This window comes from Crinia signifera, chromosome 4 (assembly GCF_055691185.1).
Source record: "Crinia signifera chromosome 4, ASM5569118v1, whole genome shotgun sequence".
NCBI lineage: Eukaryota > Metazoa > Chordata > Amphibia > Anura > Myobatrachidae > Crinia > Crinia signifera.
The window spans coordinates 255,596,330-255,624,292 of NC_139220.1; the positions used below are offsets into that span (position 1 = coordinate 255,596,330).

The window sequence follows — 27,963 nt, forward strand, 5'->3', positions numbered from 1 at the left end:
AAGCTTAATCCGGCCCAGGACTCTGGTCTATTTTAAAAGGAGTGCTGCTCTCTATATGTCTGTTTCATGCAGAGATGTTGTCTGTCTGTCTCTATATATATACTGTACACGTGCATGGGGGGGGGGGGGGGGAATAGGGCACAACTTACACCACTGTTATAAAAACTCCAATACTATAAGGACAAATAAATGTAATCAATGCCATTTTTTTTTTCATATTCTCAGCACTTATGCGCTAACTAGCCCTGAAAGAAGAAAAAAAACAAAATACTCTGCAATGGGACTGTATGAAGGATAGAAAAAAGTATGAAACTTTGGATTGTTTTATTTAAAAGAGAAAATGCATAATGTGGCTTGTTTGTGTTTCAGACAAGTAGAGGCTAAATTAGTGTACACACTGTGTTATTTACTTTCTATTCAATCTTGATTCGATCCCAATCCCACGGCGCAATGTACACATTCGATTTAGACAATATAGTACAGATCTGTACTACAGTATATAGTCATGCCTGCACAGTCTATTTTTCTATTCAATCTAGATGCTGAGGGGCCACGCATCGTGATCAAATTTGTTTAATTTCGATTTTGCTTATACTGTATAAGCAAAAACGAATAGAAAAATAGCCAAAACTGTGTGTACACAAAATGATGCATGAAAGGCGGTGCTACCCTTTCAGACCGGCTGTGGACCCAGGATATTGCAATGGAAACTTAGGTTCTCGCTTGGTGGGAAAGGGTCAACCCATGTTGTGTGTCCAATGAGGTTGATCTGACTGGCTGAGGTGTGAAAGGGTCATTTGACCCAGGTCCAAAATTAGTGGAATTGCAGCTCAGGAGTGATTAAAGATGAAGTCATCTCCAATTTAGATGAAACACACAGGTCCAGTGTAAAATACATCAATCTGGGAATAACCCAGGTCCATCCCACGGTGCGAAAGGAGGAAGTACAAATCTGGCTTCAAAATGTATTCAAACTTTGTGGTCTGAAAGCAGAACAAGTGTAAATATTTAGGTTAGCTGAACAACTTCATTATACTATGACAGCACTATAGATCTGCTAATAGAACACTTATTTTTTTTGCTATGCCTAACACATGAGTATTGCGTAATGAATTGTTTACCAACAGGAGATTTACCCATTTTGTTAAATACAGTTTATTGGTGCTTTAGTCCCCAGTGAGGCAGAAACACTTTAAAACGACACCATTATGGAAGTACGGACGGTGTAATGGTTAGCATTACTGCCTCACAGCACTGAGGTCATGGGTTCGATTCCCACCATGGCCCTAACTGTGCGGAGTTTGTATATTCTCCCCGTACTTGCGTGGGTTTCCTCTGGGTACTGCAATGTCCTCCCACAATCCCAAAACTATACTTGTAGGCTAATTGGCTCCCAACAAATTAACCTTAGAATGTCTGTGTGTGCGTGTACATGTGATAGGTAATATAGATTGGAAGATCCACTGGGGCAGGGACTGATGTGAATGTTCAAATATTCTCTGTAAAGCGCTGCAGAATATGTGTGCGCTATATAAGAAACTGTTAATAAATAAATAAATCACCTAAAGAGAAAATAAACCATTCAAATGTGTGCAGCTGGGTTTGAGCAGAATGACCAGTTGCTTCTCATTGGTCCTCCCTCACACACCCCATACACAGTTTAAATTTCCAGCAGTGTGTGCGAAACTTGTAGCAATATAAAGCTCCAAGTTATAGCTGCCATCATGCATTATTCTAGGGAATAAAAAGATTTAAAAAAAGGACATAAGGCAAGACCTGGCACCTACTGAAAGTAGTTGCTGTGATGCCTACTCCCACATATATATATGCAGCTAGTGTGAGCTGTGTCTTATTTTCTATTTGACTGAATGTTGAAAGTGTCCAGAGTGCCTATTCGTTGCAGCATATACCTCCCCCCCAAAGGGACAGAGAGCACCGGACCACAGAGACCTTTAACAAGGAGAGTGCCAGGCTATTATCCATATATATATATATATATATATATATATATATATATATATATATATATTGCAAAAGAACACTGGTAAAATTAGCGCTAGATTGAGTCCAACCAGCTTGCAAACACTTCAAGAGTTTCAGACTCTATGAAGGAAAACACCAAGTCCTCTTTCCAGACTGCTGCTCACTCCAAATTAGTTCCCAGGATTTAAGGAACGGGGGAAGATCTGTCAAAATAGAGGGCGTTCCTCTGACGAAGTTTTAATACGAAACGCGTTAGGGCGGAGCCAGGTGACGATCGCTCTCCTTACCGGGCATCCCCCTTCTACCCGCTGTCCCTGTGTCGGGTTCCCGAGACGCCGAGTCCACGTGGAGTGACCAGCGTTCCTTGCTGAGGCTTCCCCCAGAGCTCCGGAGGTGGTAGGAGTGATTGCCTGGATTGCATATATAATATCGTGTGGTAGCCATCCCACAGCAGTGTGTCCTTTAGTACGAGCACTATATTGGCTGTAACCTTGGAGCTTTTTATTGCCCATTAAAATATTGTGGTTTTACACTATGGAGCGCTCCTCCTTTGTTCTATTTTGACATATATATATATATATATATATATATATATATATATATTTTTTTTTTTTAAATATGTCATCCCCAGGACCTTCAGTAAAACACACCTTTCAAATTTTCAAATGACTGTCGTACCCATAGGCGTGTGCAGCATTTTTTATTAGGGGGTGCACCGTCAAAGGGGTGTGCCTAGCACCACATATTGGGCATGTATAACACCACCCATTGGGTGTGTCTATCAGCGCCAATCAGGTGTGTCTACCATCATCTATTGGTACTCGCTACAATATAAAACGGCTCTCAGTATAATAATACATGCAAATAAAGTAAAAAACATATATGGATGATATGTAGTGATATGACAATGATCTGGTACAAGTAACAATGCAAAACACACATAATTGATTGATGAGCGCTTCTTTCAATGGAATTCAGTTCTAAAAAGCAAGTCTTTGGAAAAAGGTATTGGTGTTAGGGAGGTGTTCATAAGGGTGGGCACAGCATTAGGTGTTGCCTGTGCACCCATAAGACTCAATGTGCGCACACCTATGGTCGTACCTACGATTTAAACCTATGACCTTCCATGTTTCATTCAGACCCTTGCTCATGGAGCGTTTTTACTGTTGTACGTTAAGTCAGTGGTTCCGAACCTGGCGTACTAGTACTCCCGGGAGTACTCTCCAGACAGGTTGGGGTTACTTGAAAATAATATTATTAATGGCAGAAGAAGTCTTCCATTGCCATGGAGACGTTCCTTGTTGCATTACCGGTTCAGTCTGCACTGTCATCAGTTTCTCCTCGTGCTATTGTGCGACCAGCAGGAACTCAGGAGAAAGTATTATTTACTTTTTCTATTAACAGTATCTTACTGTATATCGCTCAGAAAATTCCTTAATATAAGGACACACTCGTAAGTACTGTGGATATATCAAATTGAGAGGAGGTCGTACTCATAAATGAAAAGCCTAAGGCAGGGGTGGCCAAACCTGTCCTCAAGATCTACCAACGGTGCATGTTTTCCAGGCAACCTGTGGCTCTATAGTAGGAATGAATGCAGCAGGTTTTAAAACGTGACAGTTAGTAATGACTACAGCTGTGCACCAGCTAGGTAACTTGGAAAACGTGGACCGTTGGTAGATCTCGAGGACCGGTTTGGCCACCCCTGGCCTAAGGGGTACAGGAGAGAAAAAATGTTCGGAACTGCTTTGTTAAATGTATGAGTATTTTGAAATGTGTACCTTAAATAAAGGCATGTGTGAGATGGGGGGAAGGTGCTCCCGGGGATTAAAGATGGAGTAGTTGCATGTGAGATTGATTAAAACAGAAAACTGACAGGTGCTGCAGAACAGCGACCTTTGCCCTGATGTGCCTGTGCAGTGGCACATGTCGTATGACCCTTGTTATGGTCCTGGGATCTCACGCAACAGTTGTGCCCTCCTGTAATATAGCCATATTATTTATTTTTCCCTCTTGATGTTAGGCCATACACATATAACCATCCACTGCGGACGTGCAGTAAGGCAACGGGAACGCTATAAACGGAGACCTTGTGTGGAAGCGGCTCCAATATCATAATGAGGTATCATTTCTAAAACCAACAGCGCCCCAGGGTCGGATGCTTTCCTACATACTAAGTACTAAATTACAAGCAGACTACACTCTATGAGTGATTTTACCAATCCTCTGTCTAGTTAAACTGCTAACCTTTGTATTACAGTTGACATGACCAACATTTATTGGCCAAGACGCGACACCAGTAGAATGAATTAGTATTACTAGAAAGTTTCAAAAACTTTGACATTTTACAAGGTCAAGAGCGATTAGTTTCCCCGAAATTCTACTTGGATACAAATAAATATAGACGATATATGCTCTTTCAATAATTGTATGCATTCATGTAAACAACGGACAATGAATCCCCCACCTTAACTGTGTTCCATTTCAATGTTGGTGCCTAAAAGTGACTTGTCCAAGATTACATTATGGAAGCATTGCACTTTCAGTATATATTCGATAAAGCGTAGCTGTGGTTATAAAAAGAAATTTATAGATTGGAGGCTGTGTTTACCCCTGTATAATTCAGACATCCTTTTTTTTTTTACAATTACATTGACAACAAAATTGTGCAAGATGTACATAAACCAAGATTATATTGCTTTATTGAACTACATAGCTATGAAAGCAAATACCATACAACCTGCATAAAAACACAGACAGTGCAGACGTGCCAGAAATGTTGCCAAAATATTATCTTTTTTTTCCATCCTTTTAAAACATGAATTAAAAAGGGTAACTGTTCACAAATTTACAGGAAATACCAGAAAGCAAGGTTTCAGTTTTTTAGTACCAGAAGAATTCTAAGTATGTTTTGCGAGGGAATATTTAATTACCAGCTGGGATGTAATGAATGGATGCAGGATCTGAATGAGGTGCCCTCATGAAACGGTGAAATAAATTGCATTCCATGGATGGATAATGTAAACACTGATGGCATCTCTGACTTCTTGTCTGCAGAACATAACTGTAATATACTGTCCTCTGGGCGACAGGCGTCTGCCCATAAAAGAAAAGCAATTATAATAACGGTGAGCAGTAAACGTGTTAAACGTATGTTAAAAAAGAATGTACTCTGCATTTATTTATATTGTGTTATGTCCCCGCAGTGTCTTTGTTTTTGTTTGTAGGACTAAAAAAAAAAATAGTCCCTGAGGTAAACGGCTAAAATGGTGTCCAAGGCACGGATTCTGTTACTCGACCCTGTTACATCTTATGCACCAGTATACACACGTTGCCAGACATGGCTATTTACTGTTCCTTGAGGCTCCATAACCAGTGGACCGTACAGCGCATACAGTACATATAGAGTTAAAAAGAAGGAGAGGTATTTTGGCTATTTATGCTACCTCTCAGAACCCAAAACCTTCCCAACATAGCAATATTTTCGACATGGTACTGTGGAAGCACCTTTATAATACCATGGCTAAATTTAGATTCCCATCTCAATTTTTATCCTTTATAAAAATATTATCCATGCAAATTTCTGGCAATGCTTATCTATCCCAACCTTTTCAGATACAAAGAGGCACCAGACAGGGGTGCTCTTCTATTCCCATTACGGTTTGCCATTACATAGGAGCCGTTAGCTATAGCATTGATGCACTCACCCTTGTTTCAGGGAATTTTAGTAGATAATATTGATTTGCACCTAGACTTATTTGCAGAAAACATGCAGCTTTTCCTATCTAACCCCAAACTTTCTCTTCCATTAGTATTAGGTATTATAGCTATATTTGGTAGTTTTTCTGGATAAAAAGTTATTATTGATAAATCAGAAATGATGTCATTATCAGGAGACGTGAAGTTCCTTTCTTCAGATATAGGCTGAGTATCCCTCATTCAAATATACGTTGTAAATATTATTCCAAAAACTATAGTTTCCAGAATGTCATTTATTTATTTATTGCTTAAAGCAGAGATTCCCAAACTTTTTTGAATCACGGCACCCTAGAGCATCAAAACATTTTCAAGGCACCCCTAGGTCAAATGCTTCTTATCGATAAATTCAGAAAAAAATATTAAATTAAGTGCATTGTATTTGTAGGTCAAAGTTATCTGGTGAGGGACAGGATTTGCTTCTGTTTGTCCACATATGTTATGATTGGCAGCCACCAGCACTGGTTTTGCCTGGTACATTGACCATAAATAATATGAATTGATCCTGGTCTACCAACCCAAGGCACCCCTGCAAGTGTCCTGAGGCACCCCAGGGTGCCTAGGCACACAGTTTGGGAACCACTGCCTTAAAGCACTACTGGGGACATCTGTAACAGTATAAAATATATTTGTGTGTGTTTCATGTGTTTATACAACATAAATGCAAGATACTTCAAGATGCCTCATTAAAATACAAAAATATTCCTGAAAAATGAATAATCTCTTATCCGAAATGCTTCTCATCACAAGCATTTTGGATTAGGGATACTCAACCTGTATATCAATTTCAATTAGTTAAGACCCAATTTAAATACCTTGCAATGCACATCCCACCCAAATTAAGACAACTTTAGAAAGCAAACTTCTCCCCTCTTATACCACTTTCACATCAGAAACAAATTACCAGGTTAAAGCTTTTCAACCCGGGAATTTGCGGGAAAACCCGGGTATTTCTTTGATGTGAAAATCCTGGCACTCCGACCTAGCTCTTGACCAGGGTTGGAGTGCCGGTATTTAAGACCCGTGTTGATTCTTTCACACCACAGAAAAACCCAGGTCTTTCAGCAAATTCCCGGGTTTAAAAGCTTTAACCCGGTAATTTGCGGGTGGTGTGATTTGGGGTCAGGCTGCACCCGGTAAAATGACCCTGCGCTCAAAAATGCTGGGTAATTGCTGGGTGGCTGGTAAGAAAGGGGTATTATATAATAACTAAACTATTAGACAACTGACATTTTTTTACTGTTATCACTATTTGGACAGATTGTGGTCATTAAATCAGTAGTTTTTTCGTAAAATCATAGGCAATCCAGATGATCTTGTTAAAGTGACAAACTCTGATACCAAACACCTAAATTCAATAATTCAAAAATGTATATGGAAGGGTGGAAAACCTAAAATAGTGAGGGCAGACTCCAGAATATGCAAGAAAAATGGTGGTCCAGGATTGTTTGACATTTTAAAATACTCCCATTCATTATTTTTTTGTTATATTTGTAACACCCCCTTCTGTAGTATGCGAAGTGAGGGTATATATGTACCAGGTGATGTAGGTGTATCTCACCTCTGAACTTTATTGGCAGTGCCTCCACCCGAATCACGGCTTCTCTTCTGGGGAGTGTTCTGGAAGTACACCAGGGGGAGATTCGGGAAACCCCCTGCCCAGTACTAATACGCTGTGACACACTGTGTGCTGCAGAAGCCAACTTGGCACATTTATTTAACTGGGGCAACTAAATGCAGCTTTTATAATTTTATATGAAAATCATACATTGGAATGACATGACAGAATGACGGGAACAATACAATAATAGGACATTGGGGATGAATGCATAACACCAGCTCCTAGCTTATACTGTGGACAATCGGCTAGCACAATAACTCTAAATGACTCCAACAGTCTCTGACATAAACATCACTTGTCATACACTGTTACACTGACTCAGTATCTCAGAGACTAACCTTACAGGTGCTGGCTAATGGGAATAACCACATGTGATGTATGTAGCATATTTACTTATAACTCTACAATACCTTCCATGCACAATGATACCACACACAACCACACAAATGGAGCAGTGCACTGCAAGTTGGGGCCCTTCTATATTGATGTCAGCATGGCTTGGAAGCACTCTCTGTCCAGTTTACAGCTTTGCAGGAGTTGTTAATCCTTTGCAGGAAAGTAGAACAATCCCAGTGTGTACACATGTATGCAGCAACAAATAGTAATTCCTCAGCATGTATCCTTGCTTAGGTGTATCCTGAGACTTGTAGTTCCACAGCTTTTATTTATCATCAGGGGAATACCATGGAGTATAAGTTCAAATGCATGATGCTTGCTGCATATTTACCTGCCCTCCCATCTATCCCTAACTCTTCAGCCCTTGTGGCCAGACACAGTCCAAACCCCACTTAAATAACAGTTACTTATCTGCACACATGGGGATCACAAGACTTGAACTTGATTCTCACTCAAGATGGCTGACTAGCAATGTGTCCTTCCTCAGAGGTGCATGCAAGCCTCTCTCTGGTGCTCCTCACTGTCACTTCACAGCACTCCCTCTGGCTCTGGAATCCTTCTTCAAACTGTGAGTTCTGTCTATATCAAGAATATTGTGACTTCTTGTACAGGGTCCCCTCTCCTGGACTTCTCACAGAGCACAGTCTCTCTCTCTGGATACTCTTTGATCTCCTCTCCCTCATGCACTGGGGGATTCCAGTCCTCCCACACACAGATCCGTTTTTAGCTCCTCCCCCTTTTTACAGTGGCCTCCTGGGAGGTGTAGTTTCTCTTCCTGGAATGTTAAAAGACATTGTCCATCTCTCTCCTTATTTGTGTAGAAGTTATTAGTAGCCTCTGGGTGCTCAAGTCCAACTGCAGCACTCCCAGGGGTTACACACTCCCCCTGTGGGGCAAGTCCATAATGAACAGATGATGCGGCTTGTCCCACAACCTGAAAATTAATAGGGGTTAAGACATCCTGTCTAAATAAACTTTCACAGTCATACTCAACAAGCCCTGTCGTAATAGATATGGGAGTTACATAAGGCCACTGGTAGACCCAGCAAGGATGAATCATCCTAGGAACCTCACTAATTTGACCTGGACTATCATAAGTCAACATCATTGGAGCTCTAGGTGTTCTTTTAGGCCGACCTTGAACTGCTGGGGTCCCTTCCTCTCCCCCTGACACTCCTCTGGGGCATTCAGTATTCTTCACATCTGGAACAACCACATCCCTATCAATGTCATTGATTGGTTCAAGTCCTTCCTCTGGATGCTGGGAATCTAACCTTCCCGATATCCTTGGGTTGATGCCTATTTCATATGGTATGGAAACCATAGGTATACTTTCTTCTACTTGTGGATGTCTCATAGGGGCCCCCTCGGTAGACCCAGTGAACCTTGGGATATCTTGTGTGCAATTAATTTCTCTTGATGGCCCTGGAGCATCATAACCCCAATCATCTTCTTCCTCATTATCTTCTGTGAGAGGCTCTCTGAATCTTTTTGATCTTCTGCTTGTGGACACTTTAGGCACATCTTTTTCTTGCTCTTCCCAGAACCTGGTTTCAGCTTTGAGGGGGAGCAAATGCTGTCGGTGGTAGGTCTTTATAGGGCCTGTCTGTCCTTCAGGTTTTATCGTGTAGGCTGGGATGTCTGGCAATTTTGCAATCACAACATGAGGATCCTTTCTCCACCGATTGGCTAACTTGTGTTTACCTGGGATGCCCAAGTGTCGAAGTAGAACCCTATCACCAGGCTCCAGAACATGCTCCTTGACCCGTAAATCAAATCGACGCTTGTTTCGTTGTCCAGCTTTGGATGCAGCAGCTTCAGCTATTCTGTAGGCCTCATTTAGTTCCTGTTTCAGCTGCTGTACATATTTTAAATGGGGCCTTTCTTTAGGGTCAGCAGTGTCTACTCCAAAACAGATGTCGATTGGTAATCTAGCCTCTCTTCCGAACATTAGGCGATATGGTGAGTATCCTGTGGACTCGTTTTTCGTACAGTTGTAAGCATGCACCAACTGGCTGATGTGCCTACTCCAATGTGCCTTTTTATTAGTGTCCAGAGTGCCCATCATGCCCAAAAGTGTCCGATTGAACCTTTCTGGCTGGGGATCTCCTTGAGGGTGGAAAGGAGTAGTTCTTGATTTCTTTATCCCGCACACAATACACAGTTCTTTTATGAGCTTGCTCTCAAAGTCCCGACCCTGATCTGAATGAATGCGGGCAGGCAATCCATAATGGACAAAGAACTTCTCCCATAGGATTTTGGCCACCGTCACAGCCCTCTGGTCTTTTGTTGGGTAGGCTTGAGCATAACGAGTGTAATGGTCTGTCACAACAAGAATGTTACAAATGTTGCTCTCATCTGGTTCCACTGACAGAAAATCAATGCAGACTAACTCCAAGGGGCCATTGCTGGAGATGTTCTTTAACGGTGCTGCCTTCTCTGGGAGTGCTTTACGGAGTATGCATTTCCCACAAGATTTACAATAAGCTTCAATGTCTTTCTCCATTTTCGGCCAATAAAATCTATCTGAAATTAAAGTCATGGTTTTCTCTATTCCCAGGTGGCCGTGGTTATCATGCAAAGCACGGAGGACCATGGGACGGTGCTTCTCGGGTAATACAAGCTGGCTCCTCTCTCTTCCATCTTTGTGACTGGTTTGTCGAAACAGTATCCCCTGCTTTACCACCAAGGACTCCCTCTGTCGGTTCAGCAAGACCGCTTCCTCCATTTTTAAACTCTCCTGGAGGAGTCTTTGTCTGTGTTTTACAGACCACCTAACTGCTGCTATAGAAGAGTCATTCTGCTGATCTTCTCTGACTTGGCATGGACTCAGCTTTTGAAGATCACTGAGCTCCAATTGACTCAACCAGCAATATTGTCTTGGTAGTGCATCTATTGTGGCACCTAAGGCTGTTAGGCACTCTTTGACTGGGGGCACCACAACTCGCCCCTCGTGGCACATCCCCTTCACATCTGGAGCAGGCACCTCTATCCATTCATCTTCTTGAGACTCCACAAACCTGCCCGGTAATCTTGACAAAGCATCTGCATCTACATTGCTTTTTCCTGGTCTGTACTTTATGGTGAAATTGTAAAGGGCCAGGGCCGCCAACCATCTGTGCCCCGTTGCATCTAGCTTTGCTGTGGTTTGCACATAGGTAAGAGGATTGTTGTCTGTGTGCACTTCAAATGGTACTCCATATAAATAGTCATGAAGTTTGTCAACAATTGCCCATTTAAGGGCCAGGAACTCCAACTTGTGCACTGGGTAGTTTCGTTCACTGGGTGAGAGGCCTCGACTGATGTAGTAGACTGGTCTCAGCTTTCCTTCTTTCACTTGGTATAGCACTCCTCCAAGTCCCTCGAAGGAAGCATCTACATGAAGAATATATGGCAACTCTGGATCAGCATATGCCAGAACGGGTGCTTGAATCAGGCAGTTTTTCAAACCCTCAAATGCTTGTTCACACGATTCATTCCACCTTTCACCAAAGGTATCATTTACCCGGAACAATGGTTTTTCTTTCTGGTGAGAGCCTCTTGGAGCTGGGTAACCCCGAGTTAGATCTGTAAGAGGTTTGACAAGTTTACTGTAGTTGGGGACAAACCGTTTGAAGAAGTTACCAAACCCCAAGAATGACCTTAAGTCCTTCAGTTTTGTTGGTCGAGGCCACTCTATCACTGCTTCTATCTTTGCCGGATCTGTAGAAATTCCATTCCTGTCCACAATATGTCCCACATACTTGACTTTGGCTTGGCAGAAACTACACTTGTCAAGAGATAACTTCAACCCCTTCTTCATTAAGCGATCCAGCACCTTGAGGAGTCTTTCATTGTGCTCTTCTAATGTTCGGCCAAATACTATCAAATCGTCCAAGTAGACCAGCACTTCTCTGAAGTTCATGTCACCCACAACTTCATCCATGTATCTTTGGAAAGTGGCTGGGGCTCCTTTTATTCCTTGTGGCATTCTTTTAAACTGAAAGAATCCAACTGGACAGATGAAAGCGGTTTTGTCAGCATCCTTCCGACTCATCAATATCTGATAGTATCCACTGCGTAGGTCCAGCACAGAAAACCACTTGCTTCCCTGAAGACAGTCAAGGGCTTCATCTATCTTAGGGACTGTGTACTGGTCCGGAATAGTGCGCTTGTTTAAAGTCCGATAATCCACGCACATTCGTATTTTCCCATTCTTCTTTCTAGCTACTACAATAGGGGATGCATAGGGGCTCTCTGATTTCTCAATTACATCATTCTCGAGCATCTCTCTTAAATGTTCTCGAACATCATCCAAGTCAGCAGGTGCTAGGCGTCTTGACCGTTCTCGGAAAGGCCTGTCATCTGTCAGCCTGATGTGGTGTTCTACCCCTTTGGCTTGGCCCAAATCCCAGTCCCCTGAGGAGAAGGCAGCCTCTCTTTGCAGCATCTGCTCAACAAGCCATTGTTTGTCTTCTTGACCAGCATCACTTCCAGCAAAGCAGTGATCAAAACTTTGCATGTGTAATTTGGTATCTTTTGAAGAACTCTTTCCCTCTTCCTTCTTCTTATAAGCATCCAAACACATAGGGTGAATTTTAAGAGTTTTACCATAATTTGCCCCTCCTGCCTCTTTGCACCATTTGGCCAGTATCTCAAACAAGTGGGAGTTTGTTCCAATAATCACTGGGACATCTCGAGGTTCTCCTTCACTATTAGGGCAAACAAGTGCAACCACCTCTACCTCCTCTTCTATTCCAGCTATTTCTTTTGGGAACTTCAATGGTACAGTGATGTATCCGAGGTAGGGATAACTCTTGTCACTCAAGCCCCAGATAGTCAGTCCACATAATGGCTTGATGGGGAAGTCAGACAGATTCTTTCGGTACCAGTTCTCAAACACAATGGACACTTGAGAACCACTATCTAGCAAAGCTATACATGATCTTCCATTCAACGATGCAGGAACATGAGGCGTAGGGCCTAGCAATCCTTCAGGAAAATGGCTCCATCCTGGGTTAGAGTTCCCCACAGTGTTAATGTTCACTTTCTTTAGAGGGCCAGTGTGGGGTATCCTGGTCCTCCCCCTCAGTTTTCCGCCGGCTTCCCATTCCTTGGGCATGGTGAAGGAGACCTCCTCTTTCTCCACCTATGTGAACATTGTCTAGCGAAGTGCCCAACTTCTCCACAATTGAAACACTCTCCCTGCCTCCGAGCGGAGATATCTTCTGACATGGGTAGTCGTTCTGCAAGGTGGCCTTTCTGCATCTGGGACTGGATCTGTTTCTGCATCTCCAACAGCTGGGCAATCTGTTCCCCTTGTTTCTCCACAATCTTCATTAGCTCAGCACCGGGAAGGGCAGCATCAGGTTTTGGCTGTACAACCTTGACTTTCTTGGTCAACCTTTCTCTGGACTCGACTATAGATTCCTCTTGCTTAACATCCTCTATTAGCTGAAGGAAGGTAGGTGATGTTTTACCAAGTTGAGAATTTCTTATCTTCATTGCTACTGGGTCAAGGGACAAAGCTCCCCTTAACAACTGTTGCATACGCATGTTGTCCACTTCTGCTAGGGATATCCCTTTCTTTGATACGATAAAATGGATAAGCTTGTCTAGCCGATAGATATAACTGGACAATTTCTCCCCGGACTCCTGGTAAGTGTGTCGTAGCTGGTATAGAAGATCAGTGGCATCCCCTGCTATCCCATATTCCCGGTCCAGAGCCGCTAAGTACTCTTGAGCAGTGGCTTGGGAATTACTTCTCCTTACAGCTTGGATTAATTCTCCAGCTGGACCTCTCAGGCTCTCCACTACCCGTTGTCTCTTATAGGGTTCTGAGCAATGCCATTCTGCCAGGTATTGGGAGGCCATCTCCCTCCAAGCTTCATAAGTTTCTTCCCCAGCAGGGACTGGCGTTAGTCCTGAGAAGATTCTGAGCCTTCTGTAGCTCCCATCATGCTGTGACTTTCCTAACTGTTCCACCAATTGCTGTACTGCAGTGAGGAACAGTTCACTTTGACCCTTGTCAGTTTCACTAGTACAGGAGGACGGCATAGGATTTTCTTCCCTGGTGGCAGAGAATACTTGTTGGCTAATATTTCCATCAGACACTTCAGCAATAAGAGGTGTTGTAGCTAGGGGTGTTGGCTTCAAAGGAATAACAATGTTCCATCTTTGTTTACTTGGCCCAACTATGATGGAGGGAAGAAAATCTCTATCCAATTTTGCTTGTGTCTCACATAATATCAGGCTGGTCTTGTCAGCATCTCTATGTTTCTGTCCAAGTATTTTAGGCTGTTCAATCCCATAAACCCTGTGAAGCACCTGCATGACTTCATCCTCGGTCACACCTTGAGAATCCCCATAGATCCCTAAACATTGGGTTGGGTCTGCAGCCTGCTGTTCACACCACAAATACATTTCCTCTCTTATACTATCCATGGCGTCTGTGCTGAGTGGTGTTCACTGAGGGTGTCTTCAGAATCTCAGCATGTGCCTCCACTGTAACACCCCCTTCTGTAGTATGCGAAGTGAGGGTATATATGTACCAGGTGATGTAGGTGTATCTCACCTCTGAACTTTATTGGCAGTGCCTCCACCCGAATCACGGCTTCTCTTCTGGGGAGTGTTCTGGAAGTACACCAGGGGGAGATTCGGGAAACCCCCTGCCCAGTACTAATACGCTGTGACACACTGTGTGCTGCAGAAGCCAACTTGGCACATTTATTTAACTGGGGCAACTAAATGCAGCTTTTATAATTTTATATGAAAATCATACATTGGAATGACATGACAGAATGACGGGAACAATACAATAATAGGACATTGGGGATGAATGCATAACACCAGCTCCTAGCTTATACTGTGGACAATCGGCTAGCACAATAACTCTAAATGACTCCAACAGTCTCTGACATAAACATCACTTGTCATACACTGTTACACTGACTCAGTATCTCAGAGACTAACCTTACAGGTGCTGGCTAATGGGAATAACCACATGTGATGTATGTAGCATATTTACTTATAACTCTACAATACCTTCCATGCACAATGATACCACACACAACCACACAAATGGAGCAGTGCACTGCAAGTTGGGGCCCTTCTATATTGATGTCAGCATGGCTTGGAAGCACTCTCTGTCCAGTTTACAGCTTTGCAGGAGTTGTTAATCCTTTGCAGGAAAGTAGAACAATCCCAGTGTGTACACATGTATGCAGCAACAAATAGTAATTCCTCAGCATGTATCCTTGCTTAGGTGTATCCTGAGACTTGTAGTTCCACAGCTTTTATTTATCATCAGGGGAATACCATGGAGTATAAGTTCAAATGCATGATGCTTGCTGCATATTTACCTGCCCTCCCATCTATCCCTAACTCTTCAGCCCTTGTGGCCAGACACAGTCCAAACCCCACTTAAATAACAGTTACTTATCTGCACACATGGGGATCACAAGACTTGAACTTGATTCTCACTCAAGATGGCTGACTAGCAATGTGTCCTTCCTCAGAGGTGCATGCAAGCCTCTCTCTGGTGCTCCTCACTGTCACTTCACAGCACTCCCTCTGGCTCTGGAATCCTTCTTCAAACTGTGAGTTCTGTCTATATCAAGAATATTGTGACTTCTTGTACAGGGTCCCCTCTCCTGGACTTCTCACAGAGCACAGTCTCTCTCTCTGGATACTCTTTGATCTCCTCTCCCTCATGCACTGGGGGATTCCAGTCCTCCCACACACAGATCCGTTTTTAGCTCCTCCCCCTTTTTACAGTGGCCTCCTGGGAGGTGTAGTTTCTCTTCCTGGAATGTTAAAAGACATTGTCCATCTCTCTCCTTATTTGTGTAGAAGTTATTAGTAGCCTCTGGGTGCTCAAGTCCAACTGCAGCACTCCCAGGGGTTACACATTACACATTGGCTTTTGGAAAGCAGTAATTTTGTTATATGAGTTAGATTGCGTTTTGATGACACCCTACTCACCTTAGCATTACTCCATATTCCCTAAGTCTAAGATACCAGCATATGGTCTACAAAACCTTCTCTTTAGTAATACTTCTCAAACATGACAGTTATAAATAAGAAACTAAAAAGGCATCCTGGTTATACTAATCATATATCATTCTGGAGAAATCCACTCTTTCCCCTGGGGATGTAGGATAGAATTTTTCTCAGGTTAAAGAATAAGGGCATTAGATCAATAGAAGTTGTGTTGGTACTTGTGTAGTTTCACGGTGCCACTTACGAAGTCAGCGTAGTGTCCCTGTCAGCATCAGCGTTGTAGAAAAATTTGACAAAAAAGCCCTTGAACGCTAAAAAACTTTTGAATCTTGCTGCTGTATATCCACAAGAAAAATAGTCCAACTGTAGACTAAAGTAAGGAAATATTCAAAAAGAATCCCATAAGAATTTCTTTGTGAGTATCAGCGTTGTGTTCCCACAGCCAGCGTAGTCACTGTCCCTGTCAGCATCAGTGTCGCGTTCCCAAAGCCAGCGTAGTCAGCATAGTTAGCTTGTGTCTGCGACTGTGTGTACGTTCGCGCCTAACCGGAGCTGACCCAGTCAGTCAGTATTATGCAGTTAGCGTAGTCAGTCAGCATTGTGTCACCGCTTATTACATTGTGTGGGTATCATTGACCATTTTTCAGAGCCCGAAGCGTGGCGAGCGCAACCCGAAGCGCAAGGGGACGCAGAAAACGAGCCCGAAGCGTGGCAAGCGCAGCGAGCCCTGCGTGGGGCCGCGGATTACTTGGCATGTATTCCGAGTCCCCTTGCTGCCCTCACAGCACTTTGTAAAGTCAACTCCACACCGACATGGATAGTGGGGGTATGAACAGGTCGAGAGGACACGTACCGCGTCTGCTCGCCATGCTTTAGGCTGACATGGATAGTGGGGGTTTGAAATGGAGGCATTTGCCAGTATGTAACATGGAGCACTGGCAAATGCATCCTTTACTGTGCATGAGACGCACTTGCACCTGCACCCCCCCCCCTTTGTGCACAAGAGGCATGCACTACTGAACCCCTAACCCTGAACGTCTCCCTGATGCGGACATGGGCAGGGTTGCTGTACCCTGCCGCATGAATTACTGAGACGCACTTGCATATGAGACGCTCGTGTGTCCTAGGCAGATGGAGGGCCTCTCCGCGGGCGCCCTCATGATCGCCTCTCTGCCGGCGTCCGCCTACGCAGGTGATCTGGCGGTTACTGGCGCTGTGTGAGAGGCGCTCACTAGGGTTGCCAGGGACTCCAGGGACAGAGCTGCAGCTCGCGGGTACAGTACGGTGACTATGCTGCCTGATGGGGACACTACGCTGACTACGCTGGGCTGGCATTGGCCTACGCTGACTACGTAGCTTGGCCTACACCAGTGATGGCTAACCTTGACACTCCAGCTATTGTAGAACTACACATCCCAGCATGCCCTGTTACAATTTTGCTATTTGGCCATGGTGAAACTGTTGCAGGACATGCTAGGATTTGTGGTTCTACAACAGCTGGAGTGTCAAGATTAGCCATCACTGGCCTATGCTGACAACTTAGCGTAGCGTGGTGCCGTAAAAATATATAAGTACCGTTGTGTTTGACCCTGGAGGTAATTTACTTAATTTTGCAGACTTACGAGAAAATAAGGACTAACACAACATTCTTTATATGTATATATCCAAAATCAACATTAAATAAACTCTCTACCCCATAATAAAGATCCAAATTCAGCCCCAGACCTTATATTGAGGCTACTCAGGCAATTCAGGACCACACTGTTTAGGGCATGATATTTGTATTTGGACTTGTTGTCCTCCCCTCACCAAAAATATGGTCGGGATTAGAGAAGGCATTGGAATGTAACCTTCCCAGAACAGATAATGAAATATTATGATACAGTGATTAAGACATTACATTCAGGTTTCAATTAACATACAGTGGTTCACAATACATCTGAAAAATCTGGACTTGATCTCACTAGCCCTGTTGCTACTGCTGCACTAAATCCTAGACTGGATCTTCCACATTCACCTCATGTGCAAGCATGAAGTTTGGGGTCATCCAGACAATTTTGTGTGTTCACATGAAAACAGACTTTTATTTATCAAATGAGTTACAAAATTAATATAACATATAATGTAGTCAAGATATTGGCAAGGTTGTAAATAATTATTTTTATTGAAATTAATTGAGCACGGTAATAGTGACAGTAGCTAAAAAGATTATCCTTAAATACTAGACGACGAAAACACGAAGTCAAGGATTACCTACTTAAAATACTATATTAGAGAGACGATCTACTCTTCTGGATTTAGAAAAAGGTAATAAAACTTTTTACAAGAACTGGGCTCCATACATTGATACTATGGATTAACAAGCACAGTTAAAGGTTTTAAAATATTTGAAAAAAAAAAAAAAAACAGAATGGTGGGTATATAGGCAATTGTACACTAAATCAAATTAGTGAAATCTATTATACATCCAGGAACACAACCAAATACACATCTGCTTTAGAATTTGAAATAATTGTCATCCTGTATTTGATCCTATGTAAAAGACCCATATACTGTTAATATTACTCTATTGTCCCTAGATCCTTCTGACACTCCCGATAGAAGACATTTTACAATTCTAAACTTTTTGACTCTACATAAGATAGGAAAAAATCTGTACAATATCTGTTATTGTTTTGGATGCCAACTTAATTTTGCTGTTATTTCTGCTGAATATTCATGTAAATTTGTGTTTGCTATTGTACACTGTTTCTTTTTTTTTTCTCTCTGAAAACCCCAATAAATATATATGAAAAAAAAAAGTTAGGGAGAAAACTGTTCCTTCCCCTCTAATACCCTTCAGCCTGCAGTGAGGAAAGTGAAGACCAAGAGGTGATGAATAGCATAGCGAAACAAGGAAGAAACACCAAGAACAAAAACAGGCAGGTGACCAGAGCAGGGAAAGTGTCCAGTGTCCCATGCGGATTTCGATAAACTGATTTAGTGGTAGGAACCAAAATCCTCTTTTTTCGGTCATCCAAAGTTACCCCCACAGGTGGGAGAGCTCAGAGGAACCTGCAAAACTAATCATCCAAGTTGAGTGGTCGAGGAACCGAATGTATCGAACTGTAAAATTTCACAAATGTGTGAACTGAAGATCAAGTGGCAGCTGGACAGAGTTGTAAGGTGGATGCACCCTGGCTGCCCCGAGTCTCCCACTGACCTGGTAGAAATAGACAAAGGTAGTGGGCAATATGACTGGACAAATGCTTGGCGAATGGTAATGAAAATCTACCTAACCAAAGTGTGTTTGGAAGCCGGACAGCATCATAAAGGATAAACAGAGAATAAGTCTTTCGGAGAGAAGTCGTCCTAGTAAAATAGATCTGTAAGGCATGGACCACTCCAGTGTTGAAAGGTGACCAGTGTCCTCTTGGAAAGAAGGCGTTAAATCAACGGTTTTATGTGAAAAGTTGAGAGCACTTTAGAGAGGAACGAAGCTTGGGTCCATAGCTCAGCCCTATCATCATGAAAGATGAGATACTGCGTTTTCCAAGACAGGGCACCAAGTTCTGAGACACATCAAGCTTATGCCAAGGATAAAAAGGATCACCATTTTCCTCTGCACCTCTGGTAAAAGAGCTAATTTATATTGGAAAAAAATGGATAAGGCTGAAACCTGAACCTTGAAGGAACCCAGCTGAAGACCTGCATCCACACCTGCTTGCAGAAAGAGTAATACAGTAGGTGTCAGAGGTGTGTGTATCACATACATATTATTTTAATTTCACCAGAAGTCCAAAGCTGGTAAATACTACACTATGTGACAACATGGCGTTGGGATGCGGTGTGGAAGACTGTATTGCAAGTACATGCACAGTTGCTGATGCTGGCAGTGACAGATCAGTCGCAGCAACAAATCAGAGGCGGGGCCAGGCTGCATTCCAAAGCATGGCTCTCCCTTGCAATGTCCTCACAATGGAGGATGTCACTGACAACATGTGGGAGCACGCATCTGCAACATAAAGCATAAACACTGGACGATATGAACATTCTGTATTTCCGACCTGTCAGAATCAGCAAAATTGTACAAAATATCATTTAGTGCAGGCCTGGCCAACCTGCAACTCTTCAACTGTCCGGAGGCACTAGATTCCAAGCAATAGTTAAACAACTCCAACATGAGTGTAATAGAGTCATTTAAAAAGGTGTAAAACAAGTAGTCAAAGAAAATTAATTTAGGGGAAAAAAAACAATGATACTGTAAATGGTCTCTGTGTAAATTTCCACAGTACCCTGGAGAGCTGCAGAAGTGTGTCTTTACTATCTGCAAGTTATCCCGAACAATGGCTGCAGCTGCACTTCCTGAATAACAAAAACTTATTGTGTAACAAACAATTCCCGTATGGCTAGTAGATAGCAATGATGTAACCCACATACAGATGCCTTGCCAGTTTATTTGGCACCTACAAAACACATATAAATTTCACAAAGGCAAATAAACAGAATTTAAGGGTTAAAGGCATAATCCCAGTTGCGATTACTTGCTAACATGCATGAAGGCTTGAACACCACAAGAGACTTTTGGTTTAATACCCCAGACAACAATCTAAGTACTGCTAGTGTCAATATCAGTCTGTGGAGAGCAATAAGCTTAATGAAATGGTCTATTGGATAGCACTATGGTGTGTACCAGAACACTTGCATGCGCATCTTTAACATTATTAGGAAGGCTTACAAATGGCATGTCTAATAGTGCAGAGTATCTGCACATATGGTATGTGATATAACTGTTGTTTAGGGATACGGTCATTGGTTCACCACCAAGTAGGTCGACAAGGATTAGGTCGACATGCAGTAAGGTCGACAAGACATTAGGCCGACAGGGTCAGTAGGTTGACAAAGGTCATTAGGTCACATGGCTCCCCGAAGCATGGCAAGCGCAGCGAGCCATGTGAGGGGTGGTGGTGGTACCTCTCGGTGTCAATGTCGAGACAACATATGCTGACAGGCTGTATTTCATGCCCCTCCATCCACTATGTCGTGGTGGGAGTATAACTTGCAGTTCGCCATACCCGCTCGCACCCAGAATCTGTACATAAATGTGCATGCGCTCAACATGGCTCCCCTGCGTGTACACGCAGGGGAGCATGTTAATTAGTATAACCCCCAGAATATGGTGTGCAAGAAGCCAGAGCAAGTCAAGGACTTTATTCTGGTCAGTTCGCAGCCAGCATTCATTCGCACAGTGCATATGCCAGGTGTGTGCCGTCACGGAGAAGAGACTGTTCAGTGGATGCACGCACTCAAGGTTGCGGCTGGAGTTCAGGGGGCGGCGGCGGATAGTCGCACCCATGGGAATGCCCAGCGTTTCATGGACGTTCCCATGGTAATCGGGCCATGACATCGGTGCCGGGGGCAGGCAGCTGACATCACCGGATGTCAGCTGCCTGCTCACTTCCTCCCGAGGGTACACGCAAATCTAAGTGACCTGAGAGGCAATTAGATATGTATGCACGTTCCACATCATTCGATGGTCGGCCACCGTCAAATGATGTGGGTGTTCAAACATCCATTCACAGGCCCTGCTTGTGAACACACGCTGTGATGGGGTAAGTGCGAATCCACATCCAAGCGAATCAACCAGAATAACCCCATAGTCCCTATAGAATACGTGCTCTGTATAGCAACACTCTTTCGCAGGAATGTCTGTTCACAACAGCTGATTCAACCTGTTTCCTTCCTCTTCAGCCCATAGAATGGCCCATTCCACTACTGGCAAGGCCATGGCAATGGCCCACTGATTAAATGTAGTTTATCCAATAAAAGTCCTGGGAAATGATCTGTACGGATGGGAACCTGTCTGCTGCTCTATTAATTTCTGTTCCTAGTTAATAAGTGCAACCAAATACAGGTTGGGATACAGTCAATAGATCATCCCTAATTAGGTGGACATGCATTGGGTCGACCACTGAAGGCTTACATGAAATAGGTCGACATGGCTAAGGTTGACAGGGTTGGAAGGTCGACAATAAGAAGGTCGGCAGTCAACATTCAAATATGAATACGTGAAAAACCCATGTTGACCTTTTGACTGTCGACCTTCCCATTGTCGACATAATGCATGTGTTGACCTTTCTGACCCTCTGTGTCTGGCTGTATGCTATATGCAGGTTCACGCCAACGCCTGTAGGATTATTGCCGCTGCTTCCTCCATCTGTGTCAGCGCGGGGGAGATGAATGCTGATGCCTAAGGGCAGTGCGGGTAACTCTCAGTGGATTGCTGGTAGGGCAATTATAAATATTATTTTCAAGTACCCCCAACCTGTCTGTGATGTACCCCACGTTGGGAACCACTGAAATGTATGTTCTATAACTATGGCTGCAGCACTGTATAATATTACATTGTACATAACCATGACACAGGGTTGCCTACACTCTCGGAATGGCTGGGAGACTCCCGAAAATCGGGCCCCCCTCCCAGGCCCCCGTAAAGGTGGGAAACCCTCCCAGATACCTGCAGCACCCTCTGAATCTCCCTGGCCGTGGCGGTAAATTACCGCAATTTCCGGCTTTCGGGGGGGGGGGGGGGAGATGCAAGTTGTGTTGTTTAGCCCCGCCCCCTCCCTGAAGACCTGCAAATTGCGGGATGCCACCCCCCGAAGTGCCCCACCCCCCGAAGTGCTGCTCACAGTCTCCTCTCCGGGCTTCTTCCAGAGAGGAGACTTTAACCAGTGGCGGTTTTTACCTATGGGCTACAAGGCTGCAGCCCCCCAGGTAAAATCCGCCACTGTAGTGAAGCCAGATGCAGTCTGTGAGACTGCTCTGGCTTCACTGTGACTGGTAGTGACTTTCTATTGGAAGCCTGACCTGCCAGTCACCAAGGCAGTCCCATTGGGAGGTGTTCCCTCCAGAATGGACGCCTTTCTGCGTGCTGCCGAGCAAATTCCACGATTGTGCACGTGCCGGTGCCTGTCATTTGTATTATACAGGCAACGGGACCATGATTCCCTTCTATGGGCTGAAGCTGGCCACATGCGCAGTACAGATGTTTTTCCTGCGCATGCGTCAGTTCCGGTGCCTGACATCATAGCACATGCGACGGGAACTCTCACTCTGTGGGGGCCGGGAGGAGAGGCGTGGCAGCGGCAACAGGGGGCGGTGCCTGCATCACGGTAGAGGCAGTCCCCCTCCCCCCAAAAGGTATGAGCTGCTACTGACTTTAACAGTAGGCAACCCTGCCATGGCTGCATCAGCAGAGGACACTGGAGTAAGTATGAGCGTAGCAGAAAACCGCAGGATTTGATTTTGGCTTAAGTAAGAGAAGGAAAAGCACATGAGAGAAGAGGGCCTTGCTCGTGAGAGCTTACACTCTAAAAGGGAGGGGCAGACAAACAGGGGTGACACAGATGGGGAAGACAGTAGGCAGTAAAAGTACAAACACACAGGCATAAAATCGCTGGCAATATGGTCGCTGAGCGACCATATTGCCAGCGATTGGAGTGTGCACCGGCGACTTATCGCCGGGTGCGCGCTCCTGTTTTCAGCCCCCTAATGGTCGCTGGTCAAAGGAGCATGCTCCTCCGACCAGCGACTTCCCCTGCCTCTTCTCTCGGCAGTGTGACATTTTCATCTGCGACCATCTCTGGTCGCTGATAAATACGGGACACTGAGCAATATGATTGCTGAGCAATATATTGCCAGCGATCATATTGCTCCGTGTGTACACAGCTTAAGAGTTAAGGTGAGATTTGGCTGGGTTTGGTGAAGAAGTAAGTATTGAGAGCCCGTTTGAAGTTATGTAGGGAGGTGGAGAGTCTGAGGAAGAGGGGTAGAGAGTTTCAGAGGTACTGTAGAGTTAAGAGATTTGGCTGGGTCTTGTGAAGATCAAGGTCAAGATGAAGATCAAGACTCACTTCTCCTTCCTAAAACTGGTCCCATACATATTATGAACTGTAGGACGTGAGAGCTCATAGCTTAAGGTATGAATGAGATACCACTGAAAGAATGGATATATGAATATGATTAATGAGGGAGCCAAGCTGATATGTCCTTTGCTTTAATAATGTTTAAAGCAGAACTATTGCTAGAAATCTGAATTTTTTACTGTATCAGGTTATTTTTGTTGGTTCTATTTAGGGAAACTCCTGTCTGTACCATCACCTAAAATAAATGCCTGTAATGTGTGAGAACTCTTTTCTTGAAGCAGAATTATTTGCTTATCGCCCGTCATATGCTATCGTAAAAATGACATGATAACATCTTGTAGATTTCCCTGCCTTCCATTTGTTTTTAATGGCAGTGTGAAAGGATTTCCCTGCTAGGTCTTATATGACTCTCTGTGATAGTAAAACATTGTTCACTGCAGGACAATGGACTAGAAACACTTTAAATCATGATTTAGGATATACAACAGCGGCATATGTCAAAATGATAGTGGGCAGGCAGAATTAAAGTTTGTTTTGTAGCTTTTGAAAAAACACAAGAATCATTTGCTCGACTGATCTAGCATATATCTCGTTGTGTAACGCTGTATCACAACCTATTACCCATTTCCCCTTTTTCGTTCTATCTACCCTCCCTCCGGGATATGGTCATTGGGTCACCAGCAACTAGGGTGACAAGCATTAAGTCGACACCACTAGGTCCACTTGCAGGAAGGTCGAAATGCCGGAAGGTCGACAGTCAAAAGGTCGACATGGGGTTTTTCACTGTTTTTTTTTTTTTTTTGAGCCGACAGACAGTATTTCATACCCTACCATCCACTAGGGGGTGATGGGAGAATAAAATAGTGTGCCCCGAAGCAAGGCGAGCACAGCAAGCCATGCGAGGGGACGCAGTGCTACGTTTCAGTGTCCAAGTCAACTGTGTCGACATTCGGGTAAAAAAACTGCGAATAACCCCATGTTGACAATTAATTATTAGGGGGAAGTCAACTGTACAAGACGTGCTGCCAGGCTGCTGCCAGGCACTGCAGCACAAAAATCTGCCAGTAGTGCTGTCTTTGCAAGTTTTCACTTGCACCCTTTGCATACAATCAGATTCTCCCTTATCATTGTACTCTTCATTTAAAACAATGCCGTCACTTTGTTGCAGGTTCTTTACCTGTGGAGGGAGAATGCTAATTAGAACACTTATGCAATGGTGGGTTTAACCTGTGGGCCAGGCTAATTAGACATGAGATCATACACAAGCAGCATGTACAGTATAATGCTTCAGATGTCTCCCATGATCTGACCAGTTTTACAGAGTTGGATGGATAACTTCATGCATATCTGCCATATGCCCAAAAACATGGCAGCTGTTGCACCAGATTCTGGAGAATGCTTACCCATAACTGATAGCCCCTTTGCGGATAGGTATGGGTCATTGGGTTGACACATATTAGGTCGAAATGCATTGTGTCGACCATATAATAGGTCAACAAGGCTTAAGTCGACACATGAAATAGGTCGACTTGGCTAAGGTCGACGGGGTTGGAAAGTCAACAGTCAAAAGATCAACATGAGTTTTTCACAGTTTTTTTTGTCCCGAATGTCGACATGGACACCACCATAGTGCACTGCTTCCGCCATGCTACGCTTGGCACAGTATTCTATTCTTCCTCCACGCCCTAGTGGATGGTAGGGCGTGAAATACCGCCTGTTGGCACGTGTCGGCTCAAAACAACTCATGTCAACTTTTCAACCTAATGCTTGTGTTGACCTTCCAACCCTGTCAACCTTAGTTGTGTGTGTCGACCTAAGCCGGTACAATATGTCGTTTGTCAGTTTACAAACAATATATTGCATAATGTGTACTGGGCACTGAAAATCTTTATCATTTCACTGAGCTCTATTCACCTTACTGCATTCATCCAGGAAATCTTCGTCTTTGTAGTGGACGGGAGACGAGCTACTTGAAGTCAATGAGTTGATCACAGCATTCATAGAAGCAGAAGGTGAAGGAAATCATATTGTAGGAGGCAGTGTCCAATTTGTTAGAATCTTCTGTTTGAATTGAGAAGTAGATGCAATTAAATGATAACTCCACCAAGGCTAAATATTCAGCTTTGGGTGGAGTTCCATAAAAGAAATATAAATACTGAAAATGACATACCTGTAGTCAGGCAATTCTCCCAATCTGCCAGGTCTCTGGAACCTGCAGCAGACAGAGAAGACTGAAATAAATATTTACCTCTTCTTGAAAAAAATAATCAAGGTTGCCTTGCCCGAAATTGAGGAAAACCCCCTCTGCCATTGTCCTGGCTCCTAGTTCCTGCAGATTTTTTTTTCATGCCGGCAGTGTTGTCGAGGTGTGAGGACGATCTCCTCTAACCACAGAAGACCTGCTGGACACCTAATACTCAGGTATTTTTAGAATTGCCTTGAAATAACACACAGCAGACGATGGTCGGCAATATTACAAAATTCTAATGTCCCCATAATGGGGGTTCTTGTAATTACATGCTTGTTTCCAGGGATTACATCCTCATTCCCAGGTGATTACATGCTTGTTGTCAAGTGATTTATACTCCTTGTCATGGGGGGGGTGTTTACATGCTTGTTGCCATGGGGAATTACATGCTCATTGCCTAGGGGGATTACTGCTCTGGGGTCTCGGGTTTGTGTTCTGCGGTGGGGCCTGGGGATACGAAAGCGGTGGCTGGGGATAGGAAGGCGGTGGCTGCCGCTCATGGAGTAGAAGCTGCTGCGGCTGGGCATGCGCATCAGCCTCCCTCTATGACCAGCAGCCATTTTTGCCAAAGGCCATAACTAGAACGTTTGGGGTCCCATAGCAACGTTTTGAAAGGGCCCCCATATGCAGAGACAGGAGATATAGGGTATAGTATAGGTATTTTGCCCTCTCCCCTGACTCCTATTGGAATATACAGTATGGGTGGGGAACCTTTGGCACTCCAGCTGTTGTTGAACTACACATCTCAGCATGCATTACAACAGTTTTAATAGCAAAACTGACATGCTGTTATGTGTAGTTCAACAACAGCTCTAGTGCCAAAAGTTCCCCGTCCCATATTACTGAATATGCCCCTTCCAAAAATGTATTTTAAAAATGGTAAATAAAAACACATTGGGACATACAGCACACCTTTAGTAACTAATTTTGTGCTGTAGGCATCAGAGCAGACATTGATGCTGTATGCTGCTGCAGTAGTACTGCTTACTGGCAAGCTATAGGGGGGGGGGGGGCATACTGACCCCAGAAACCAATTCACAGCAGCAACATAAACCTAGTACTGAGTGAGCACCACATACCCTCCAACTGTACCGAATTTGCCGGTACAGTACCGTTTTTTAACAGTCTGTACCGGCAAATTGCAATTGTACCGAATGTACCGCTTTTTCAGCAGTCAGACTCACGTCGCCGCATATCTTCCTCCTGGCCCCGGCGGTGTGCTGCCTGGACCCGATGGACTGGGCCGGGCTGAGCTCCCCCTGCCCACCCATTCCCATGAGTGCAATGCGCGGGCCGGTGCCGTGCGTCATGAGGTCACGCGCCGGCACCGCGCACTCATGGTAAGGTGCAAATCATCTATTTTTACCCCACATCGGAAACGCTGGCCTGGCATACAGGAGTGAGCGGTACTGGGTTTGGAAGCGCTGCTGTACCTGCCGGCCTGGGCTGTGTGTGCACGCGGAAGTGCGCGGCCAGCACGCAGCTGCCTGGAAGAAGCCGGTGAATGTGCAGCCTCTGGCAGTGTGAGTGTTGCCGAGATGCCTGAGGAGGGCAGGTTACACTGGGCCGGGCTGAGCTCCCCCTGCACTGTAAATCTTCTAAAATCCTGTCCAGTGCAGTACACATTCGGAAAGGGTGTGTGGCCATGCCCACTTTGGCTGTGACCACACCGACTTTAACCCGTGGCCACACCCCCTTCCCAAATGTGTACCGATCTCTGCCCTCCAGATGTTGGAGGGTATGGCACCGTATTCCCCTCTCCGCACATCTGACCCAGATTAGGGTTAGGAGCGCAGTCCATTGCGTCAGGGGGTGACAAGGAAACTCCACTAAGTTCACCAGAGAAGGGAGAGGAGGAGAGATCAGCAGCAGCTGCAGGAGGGCGGACATAGTTGTAGGAGCCGAACGGCTCTTCCTCATCTCTCCGCCGGTGTTGGGTGCAATACAGGCCAGGAAGGCCCCTACTTCTCTACAGCCGATAAGCAGCGGGCTGGGTCCTGGGACGGGTGATCTGCAGTGAGCAGAGTACCCGCTCCCACGTCCACCATTTTTAGCAGCCGACAGGTGCCCTG

At 44.4% G+C, this 27,963-nt stretch overlaps 1 long non-coding RNA gene across 2 annotated transcripts; it reads right to left on the bottom strand.

The window, feature by feature from the left end:
* Window positions 1-358: 358 nt before the first annotated feature.
* LOC146075246 (uncharacterized) lies at window positions 359-27,550 on the bottom strand. 2 transcript variants are annotated; one of them, XR_014473541.1, is made up of 4 exons: window positions 27,076-27,550; window positions 25,814-25,855; window positions 25,558-25,704; window positions 359-983 (listed from the first exon to the last, which is right to left on the bottom strand). It is a non-coding gene; the product is annotated as an uncharacterized LOC146075246 (long non-coding RNA). The 2 variants fall into 2 exon arrangements; XR_014473542.1 differs by lacking the exon at window positions 359-983 and adding an exon at window positions 24,561-24,820.
* Window positions 27,551-27,963: the final 413 nt, after the last annotated feature.